The sequence below is a fragment of the Ailuropoda melanoleuca genome, chromosome 3 (genome assembly GCF_002007445.2).
Source record: "Ailuropoda melanoleuca isolate Jingjing chromosome 3, ASM200744v2, whole genome shotgun sequence".
Taxonomy (NCBI): Eukaryota; Metazoa; Chordata; class Mammalia; order Carnivora; family Ursidae; genus Ailuropoda; species Ailuropoda melanoleuca.
Window position 1 is genome coordinate 101,898,033 of NC_048220.1, and position 10,217 is coordinate 101,908,249.

The 10,217-nt window shown below is 43.6% G+C and overlaps 1 pseudogene; it reads left to right on the forward strand.

The window, feature by feature from the left end:
• LOC109489298 overlaps positions 1-10,217 on the forward strand; it is a 193,261-nt pseudogene that overhangs the window by 101,981 nt on the left and 81,063 nt on the right.

A 10,217-nucleotide genomic window follows, 5' to 3' on the forward strand; every position in this document is an offset into this window, starting at 1 on the left:
CTATCCAGCTCAACTCAGGGGACCGGCTGAAAAAGGGGTCCCCTACTCCTCCGCCATCTTAACCTCCAAACTAATTACAGCATGTCTTACTGAGGTCCTTTTTGGGTTCAATATGTTTGGGGTCCTTTGTGTCTCACGTACCTGCATGACCATATCTCTCCCCAAATTTAGGGAGTTTCAGCCATTATTTTTCAAAATAGAATTTCTTCCCCTTTTTCACTCTCTTTTCCTTCTGGAACTCCCGTAATGCATAAATTGTTTCACTGTATGATTAACCATAAGTCTGGCTTACCTCAGTCTGTCTGTCTGTCTTTCTTTCTTTCCTGTTTGCGCTTCTCTAACTGGATAATTTCAAATGACTTGCCTTTGATTTCATTGACTCTTTCTTCTGCTTGATCAAGTCTGTTGTTGAAGTTCTCTATAAATTTTTCAGTTCAGTGGTATTCTTCAGCTCTAGAATTTCTGTTTGGGTTTTTTTATAGTTTCTATTTTTGTTGAATTTTATTTGTTCATGTGTTGTTTTTCTAATTTTGTTTAGTTCTGTGTATTTTTTGTGGTTCACTGAACTTCTTTAAGAGGATTTTTTCCGAATTCTTTTTCAGTCAGATCATGCATATTCATTTCTTTACAGTCTGTTATTGGACCTTTATTAGTTTCCTTAGGTAGTTCTTTGTTTCTCTGATTATTCACAATTTGGTGTTTGTACGTTTGAAGAAGTGGTCAGCTCTTCCAGTCTTAGGCAGGGAAAGGCCTTCACCAATCACTCAGCCTGGGTTTCTGAACAGGCCCTTGGTAGCATCCATAGGCAGGCAGGGCTTATGACAGGGGTCTCTGTCAGGCAGGGCCACTGCCCAGGCTTGAGGATAAGTGAGGCGACTGGCTGGATTCTACAGTTGGGCAGGTCTGCTGGCTGGGTTTCACAGTGGATAGGGGTGCTGGCTGGGCTCCCAGTTTGGGTGGGGCTTTAGGCTGAGCTCCCTGGCTGAGCAGGGCAATGGCTGGACTCTGCAATCAGATGGGTTCACAGGCTGGGCTCTGTAATCAGGTGGAGCTGCTGTCTGCTCTGCAATTGCCTTGCCAGGGGCTACAGGCTATGCTCCCTGGCTAGACAATGGCACTGGCTAGACTGTGATTGGATGGGCCACAGGCTAGGTTCTATAATCATCCCTGGTTGGGTGGGGCCACAGGCTGAGTGTGACAGTTCAGCAGGGCTGCTGGCTTGTCTCTCTGCTCAGCTGGGGCCGCATGCTGGTTGAGAACTCCAGACAGAGCTACTGGCCATGCTCCACAATCAGATGGGGTCACTGGCTCGGCACCATAGGTGGGCAGAGCTGCTGGCTGGGCTCTCTGGTCACGTGAAGTCACAGGTAAGGAGGTGGTGCCTCCCCCAAGATCTTAGCACTGGTCTCTGTGAGTCTCACCCCCTTCTTTGTTCCTAGTTGACCCCAGGTGGTCTAGCCTGCCAAGTCCCCCAGTGTTACCTCTAAGTGCTCCAGAACACTGGGGAAGCGGATGTCTGCCTCAGGCTTTCTTTTCCCCACTGGAGAAACTGTAGACCAGGAAACCCTTTCAGCGTGGTTCTGTGCAGGCCTGGCAGTGGCTGGTCAAAGTGAAAACTGCTCGTCTTACCTTTCAATGCAGCTTTTCTCAGTGTCTCATCCTCACTTTCAGGGTTCTGGGGCTTTCTACAAAGGCATTCTTGCTTGTAAATAGTCACTAATCCATATTTTTGTGAGGGAGCTAGAACCAGGGAACTTCTATTCTGGCATCTTGCTGATGTCACTCCTGTGCTTAGTTATTTCTAAATGTTACTGGAGAGACCTGCATGCTTGTTGTCTTAGACTATGTCTCATATTTCCCTTGTAACACATGAGGAACCTACACAATTTTGGTGGCTTATCCTCTAATAGTAGACTCTTTTCGGAAGAGGTGGGCTCAGAACACTATCACTTATATCAACATCAACCTGAAGGCCAAGAGCTCACAGAAAAAGACACTGGACAAGATGAATACCTCCGCATTAGAGGCAAGGGGCCTAGTGGCCAGCTTCTCCCAGTCTGAGCCCCTTGTTCTGCAATGGGAGGAGGTTGAAACCAGGAGGGCTCTGAGAAAGGGCTCAATGGGAAGAGGCAATCTCACCCTTTTTTATGTGATTTATTTAGAATGTAATCACAAGAACAAATTTGTTGACATACCGATTGCTCTGCTATGTGCTTTACATACATTATTTCATTTAATCCCTCAAGACCCATAGGAGGTAGGAAATATCACCTCCATATTCACATATATGGAGGGAACTTGGTGGTACACAGTAAGAAGTGGAGAACCAGGGCCTAACCAGCGGTCTGGCTGATTCTCTCAGCTCTCTCAGTTTTGACTCCCATGACATGTCCCACATATCAAAGGTCAATAAAGCCTAAGGTGCAGAAAGTCAGATCCAAGTATAGCCTTTTTATGTTACTCTAGAACCCTAAAGTTCTCTATTTAAGATGGGGCCCTGGAGGGCTCAGTCATTTAAACGTCCCACTCTTGGTCTCAGCTCAGGTCCTGATCTCATGGGTGCTGAGATCAAGCCCTGTATTGGGCTCTGCACTCACTGGGGAGTCTGCTTACAGATTCTCTCCCTCTGCCCTTCCCCCCATCCATGCATGCTGACTCTCTCTCCCTCTCAAATAAATAAATAAAATATTTAAAAATAAAATAAAGTAAAATAAAATAAAATGGGGTCCTGGAACTGGTACAAACACATACTTTGCAAAAAAAAAAAATGAATAATCTACTGATTCTTGGTTTTTAAAAGTTACCAGAGATCAGAGACAAGTATATTTCACATTCCCTCTGTCCATTCTCCATGTATGTTAGACTTCCTAGGTCCCAGCCACATAAACAATCCTTAAGTGCACATACATATAGGCCAAACTCACACAGATTGTACCAACCCATCTTCCTGACAATGCGTGTGGCCGTGGGAGAAAGCGCATAGCTCCTGGGCCTTTAGTTAGGCAAACACTCCAGACCAAGTCTGGAATCAGGAGCTAGAGAGGATCTAAATGCTGTGCATGATAAAGTAGAAAGAATTCTGTTATTGTTGAAGGAATAGTGGAAATGAAGAGAAAGAGGGGCACTGGGATCTCTGTGGACATACATGGTTCAGGGAATACTCTTAAGGAACAGAAATATGTCCATATTTACATATAAATCACATACAGTACTACAATTTTAAATGTTCCCACCTCCCCAACTCAAGTTAGCTTGACCTCCCTAAACCACTAAATCACTTTTCCTGCCCTAGAAAAAAGTAACTGAAAAGACTGGAAGAAAGGTCAGAAACAGCTTTCTTAATTCTTTCAAAATGGTGAAACTTCCCATTTTATAGGCTAAAAGAAATGTGGGAAGAGGATGGTGTCACCTCAGAAGCAAGAAAGGAAAACACCATTAGATGACCCTGGCCACAAGTTTAAAAATCTCGTAAACCTATGCCATTGGTTTTCATTCCCTATATGGGAAGTTATTGCTTCTAGAAAAAGGGAAGAAGTATTCCTGAAACTTTCTGGAACCTGAAGAGCCAGCCTCCAGCTCTGACTCTGTTCTACCATCTGTCTCCCTGAGAGGGTGCAGAGAGCAAGGATCTCAGCTAGTAGACACCAGAGTTAAACTCCAGTGAACTTCTCAGCCCACATTTTCCACATGCTTACCCTCCTAATCTAATTCAGCATCAGGATTCATGCAGAGATTGACTCTTTTGAACTTATTTACAAGTTTTATCATTATGCTTGCCCATATTATGCAAGCAGTTTGCGATCTCCCCTAATTCTCTGCCTTTAATTATATAATTGAACAAGCCCAAAACTCATTTTTCCCAGGAAACATTAAACATTACCATCTTAATGAAATTCTTAATGAAATGGTCCACTATGCATGCAAATGACCCATAGAGGCTGGACCCCTAGCTTATCACTGGGTGAGGCAGTAGGACAAATACTCTTTCTTTTGTCAGTCACTGGGAATGGCAGTCCTCACCCACCATACCAGAAGATGGGCCTCTGTAAGACACACGGATATAATTAAGATTGGATGAAAAGAGTTTAAATGAAGCTGGAACTGATCTTAACCTATACAAATCAAAACTTACTTTCAAAGCTAGAAGAGCTCACTTAAACTTGTCTTTCCAATTAAAAAATAAAAATTATCAACTTTACTTGCTTTCTCCAGAGACCAGAGGTCTGAGAGATTAACAGTTCTCAACTTACATTCCAGGATAGAAGGCAGGAAATGGTGAGAATATAAGAAACTTGGGGGGACTTCTGAAATTTTCAGCATAATTAATGGATGACTCTTCAAGTATCTGTTCCTTCCCAACTGCAGTTTTCAAATGCCCTTGTTACATAAAACTCAAATCTTATGTATAGCACACATCGTCGTCATGCCAAAGTCACTGCCTGCCAAAAACTAAAATGAAAGGAAGGCAGACCTGTTCACACTTTTGTTCAAATAGCGTGGACAACAATGTCCTGTGCCAAGTAGACACCAAATTAAAGTATTTAATAATAGGTACTATTTATGTAACAAAGTCCCAGTTCTCAAACCTCATCAAATCTTTTCAGTGCCAGAAAAATGGCAAGATGCCCAAAATGTCCAACACAGAACCTTACCGTAAACATTCATGGTACTTTAGAGAAGAGAATGTGATTGCTGTAGCGATCACAGTGCCTGGCTGAGGAAGCATTATTTCCCTTCTTAAGTTTTTCCATTTTTCCAAAGAGGGACTTAAAGGGGAAGGAAAATTATATTTGTAAGCTTTTTAACAGCTTTATTGAAATATAATTCACATATCATATAATTTACTCATTTAAAGTGTACAATTTCGTGGTTTATGGTATATTACTAATTTTTTAATTGTGGAAAAGTGTATGTATCATAAAATTTGCCATTTTTAAGTGGAATCATACAGTATTTGTCCTTTCGTGTCTGGCTCACTCCACTTAGTATCATGTCTTCGAGGTTCATCCATGTAGTAGCATGTATGAAATTTCATTCCTTTTTATGGCTGAAAGCTATTCCATTCTATATATGTATATACATTTGGTTTATTCATTCATCTGTTGATTAGAGGTTTGTGGTTGTTGTTTAATTCTCTGAATGCAGAGAATTGAGAAATCTCAGATCTCAATTCACAACACACTCGTCATCCGTCAAGATGTGTCTCTTGGGCTTTTTTCATGTCTCCATCTGTAAAACATATAAGTGTTATTTTAACTCTTATGAATGCATTTGATTCATAGAAATCTTATTCTGTTTCTCACTTTTTCACTCAATTCTATGTTTTTCAGCTCTGCAAATATTACTATGTCTAGCTGTTATTTGTTTAACGTTTAGTCTCTCAACTGTGGCATAAGGAGACTAAATGGTCTCATTTTATTATATTTTCTCCACTGAGGAAGATGACTCGCAGGGTAAGTGCTGTCCTTCTCCATGAGCTGCTGAACAAATCTCTTAATCTCTCCGTTTCTTCATCTTTTTAATGAGGGAGTTCGCCAGATCAGAGATCCTTGATGGGCAGTATGCATTGAATGACCTGGGAAACTTTTCCAAAATAATGTGCCCAACCCAACAGCAAAATCTAAGGCAGTAAAACTCTGGCATAAAGAAGTGTTGGGGAAAAAAAAAAAACTTGCCAGATGATTCTGATATGCAGTCCTGCTAAACCGCCTGCACAAGATGGCTCTCTGAAGTCCCTTCCAGTTAATACACTAGGATTCTGTGGCTATAGGGAAAATCCCTTGGCAAAGGTCCTACAGCAAACCAAAGGCTAGAACCTGGCAATAAAAATGATGCCTGTGTCCCAGCTCTCTGTTTTCTAAATATAAAATCTATTTTAAAAGCATTTATGCTATTTTATTGCTACCCTCTATTGGTATATTCCAAGGATTAACTGTTCCCTGGTTAACGCACTCGTCCACAGCTCCTCGGGGCTCAATCCTTCCTTAGCTTGGATCACGCCCTCTGGTTCTTATATTTGATAAAAGCTGAACGAGCCTGGGAACATCTTTATTTCTATTCCCATCAGAAAGTTGTGGGGCTCAATAGGGTCACCTCTGAGTCTCTGCTTTTGCAAGGAATACAGATCTGGTGTCTACAGTCTGGGGTAAGAGGAAGTATCGGTCTCGCTCTACACATACGCTGCTGCTCCTGCCTCATCCTCCACGTCTTGTTCCGAATTCAAGAACCAGAACTAACATTCACAGGCTTCTCTTTCTTGCCCCCAAATAACATTGTTTTAGAACTTGGAAATAGAATAGGAAGAAGAAAATAAAAATTACTATAATCCCCCTCCTGAAATAATTTTTCTTCACAAATATGCCCCCCAACCCAATAGTCTTTGTTCGGGCTGCTCTAATCAAGTGTCATATGCTGAGTGGCTTATAAATAGGCACTTATTTTCTCAAGGTTCTAGAAGCTGGAAGTCCAAGATCAGGGGACCAGCATGGCCGGGTTCCAGTGAGGGCCCTCTTCCAGGCTGTAAACTGCCAACTTCCTGTTGTAACCTCACCTGGCAGAGAGCAGAGAGAGGAGGCAAGCGCTCCATGACTCTTACCAAGGCACCAATCTCCCCATGAGGGCCCTACCCTCATGCTTTCATTTAATCTGAATCACTTCCCAAAGGTCTTAGCTTCTAATAAGATCACATTGGGGGACAGAGTTTCAACATACGAAGTTGGAGGGGGCACAAACTTTCAGTCTATGACATTCTTACCTATTTCAGTTAGTGATACTGTGTTGGTTCCAATGCTGAGCCCTCAAGCCCAGGAATTATGCTTGGCTCCTCTCTTTTCCTTTCTACCTCCAACCCATCAGTTCGACTTCTAAATATATCCTCAACCCATCATCATTTTTCTGTTGCCATTTCTACCACCTTAGGCCAACCTGTCATCATTTCTTACCGGAGCTGCTGCTCACTTAGCCTCCCGGTAAATTGCTGAAAGAATAAAAAATATTGACTGACAGAACCAGGAGACAAAAATACCCAGACCAGCTTGAAGAATTAGGCCAAAAATAACAGGACTAAATTTAATACAAATAAATGTAAGCTTCTGCATTTACTTTCCAAAATTCCATGGCACCAGTTATAAGATATATAAAGGACTTGGGTGATTTATTTGACTGCAAGCCTAATTAAGAAAACAATGTGATGCACCCAGCCAAAAAAAAAAAAAAAAGTTCATCCTACTTTAGCTGAATGAATAAAAATGCTAAGTCTGGTATGAAGGGCATAATAGGGTCCCTTTACGCTAGTCATACACAATGTTGCATTCTGGGCCCAGATTTAAGATAGATAGCTAGATCTTAATCAATAATCAATTCTGATTAAGAAGTATTTGAGCAAAGCTAAACTGGGTCACATGACAACAGCTGAAATAACTGGAGACACTTGTCTGAAGAAAAGAAGACTGAGGGTCTAAAGGGCACACCCACTGTGGAGGGTGGGACACGTGAAGGCCTTGCTCCTGCCAGGAGGAGATATTTCCATCAATGCAACTCCAGAAAGAAGGGCAGACTTTGATTCAAAAGAAACCCTGACATCCTCCTTGCATCAGCTGAAGGGCCGCCTCCTCCTCCAGGCAGAAGCCTGCCCTGCTTACCCTGTCTGAACAGCCCAGTCACTCCCCCACAACACCCTATTGCATTTCTTTCCTTGCATTCATTGCCAGCTTTATCCTGGTTTTCACTGAAGTGTATCTGCCTCCCGGCTTCACCGCACCCTGTGTGAGAGGAGGGATCTGAGTGTCCTGTTCACCGTACCATTCTGGTACTGAGAGAAGTGTCTGGCATGCAGTAAGAGCTCAATAAAGACTCTGTGATGAAAGGGGTGAATGGGTAAATGAGTACCTTCCTCCCCGCAGGAGCTTCCCGCATGACAAGGTCGGGAAGAGCCATTCTCAAGGGGACCTGGTAAAGCCTTTGGAGTTCCTTCCAGGAAAAGCGGTTGCAGAGAGTTGAATTCATTATCTCCTGCCTACTGGGCCTTCTCCTTCGCTCAGTATTTCTCACTCCATGACTCTGTCTGCAGAGCCACGACTGCAGGTTCCCTTTTTGCTTCCCGGTCTCGGATTGTCCTCGGATCAGAACCTCATTCTGGTAGCTCCTGCTCTCCCTCCAGATTTGTCTGGCTGCGGCTTCCTCAAGTCCAGGACATTGCTGACCTTTGGCCTCCTTCATTCTAGATTCCACGGAGGTGTTTGGAGACCCAGGCTCGTGTAGAAACCAGGAGGAAGGCTCCAGAACACTGTTCTTCTCAGCCTGGCACATGCCTTCCTGAAAGGTGAACTGAATGCGGCAGGTGGATTTTGTCTCCAGTCCTGTCTTTAGAAGGCTGCTTTAAGTGTCCAGCCAGTAAAATAATAATAGTCATCTCTGCCTATATACACGGAAACCTACCAATGGTATACAGGTTCCCCCTATACCTAAAAGTAGGGTGTTCCTATGAAACCTTTCCTTACTAAAGCAAAATGGTGTACAGCGAAGAAGCCATCACCATTTCAAAGAAGGAAAAATCCTCCTTGGATTTCTTTAAGTTAGAGAAAACAGGTACTAATGTCGTTCTTTTGTAAAAGCGAATTGGCATAAAGTGAACTTCTGGATAGCAGAGGAAACCTGTATTTTTTAATAAAAAAGCAGATTACAAAATAATACGTTGAATATGATTCCATTTTTGTTATAAAATATAATACATATAAAAAGTCTGGCAGGAAATATACGAAAATGTTAACTGTGTAATCGCTGGGTAGGAGGAACATAGGTATCTTTATTTTCTTTTCTATAATTAAAAAAAAATTTGCAATGATGCAAAAGCAATTTTAATTTTTGTAACTTAAAAATGGTGTTTTGGGGTTAAAAGGTGGTTTGATTGCTTAAGAAAATTTTTTGACCTTCTGCTTGAGACCGATCAGGAAGTGGGGGAGAGGACGGGTTACATTTTTGGGGCGCCCACCTCATACCAGGGGCTGCAGTAAACACTTCTGTTTTCTCTCCTTTAATCTTCACAATCCTCCCATGAGGTGACAGTCCCATTTTATAGCTTGGAAAACTGAGGCTCAGGGAAGCTTAGCAATTTGCTGAAGTCATACCACTTGGGAGAGATGAGATTTGAATCCAGCTCCGCTTAACCCTGCAGCGGTGCTTCTCCAGTCAAAGCAGCCTTTCTCCTAAACTGAGCCTCACTAAACTGGCAAGGCTGGGGCTGAGGCCAAGAGAAGCACCAGTTCTTGGGGTTTGATGAGTCTTCTCAAAGTTTTAGATTCCTCCATCTACTCTGAACTTGGTTCCTAGCGAAACGGTGCAGAGCAGCGCCGCCTCTGCGAGAAATGAAGGCTCTCAGGCACCACCCCAGGCTCACTGAATCAAAACCTGCATTTTCACAGGATGCCCAGGTGATTCACCTGCATCTTACAATTTGAGAAGTGCTGCTTTACAAATTACCCCTGCACCCCTCAACCCGTGTTGCTATGGAAACTTCCCCCACCGCCCGTCCCTTCCCCCAAAGCAAAGTGCTCTGCCATACACACAGGAGCCTTGGGGCCCAAGAGGAGAAAAGCTTTTTCCTTTTTTTTTTTTTTTTAAGATTTTATTTATTTATTTGACAGAGAGAGACAGCCAGAGAGAGGGGGAACACAAGCAGGGGGAGTGGGAGAGGAAGAAGCAGGCTCGTAGCGGAGGAGCCTGATGCGGGGCTCCATCCCAGAACGCTGGGATCACGCCCTGAGCTGAAGGCAGCCGCTTAACGACTAAGCCACCCAGGCGCCCGTGAAAAGCTTTTTCCAAAGACACCTTCTTAATCAAAATAATGTCTGGCACTTGGTGGTTTCTATGTGTAAGCCTCAAGGGTAGCTGGACCCCGTCCTCCGACAGCAGAGCCGCGGCGTGTTGGTACACGTTTAACAAGCAGCTCGGGAGAGGAAGAAGATGGCGGAGGAGTAGGGGACCCCTTTTTCAGCCGGTCCCCTGAGTTGAGCTGGATAGGTACCAGACCAGCAGGAATATCCACGGAATCAGCCTGAGACGCAGGAAGATACATCTGGATCTCTACAAATGAACATCTCCAGCGCTGAGTATCGAGGTACGAAGCGGGGAGCCGTGAAACCGCGCACAGATATCGGAAGCTAAACAGAAGGGGGAGGGAGCCGCCGTGTCAGGGCGCCGGGAAGCGGTAGCCACCTGCA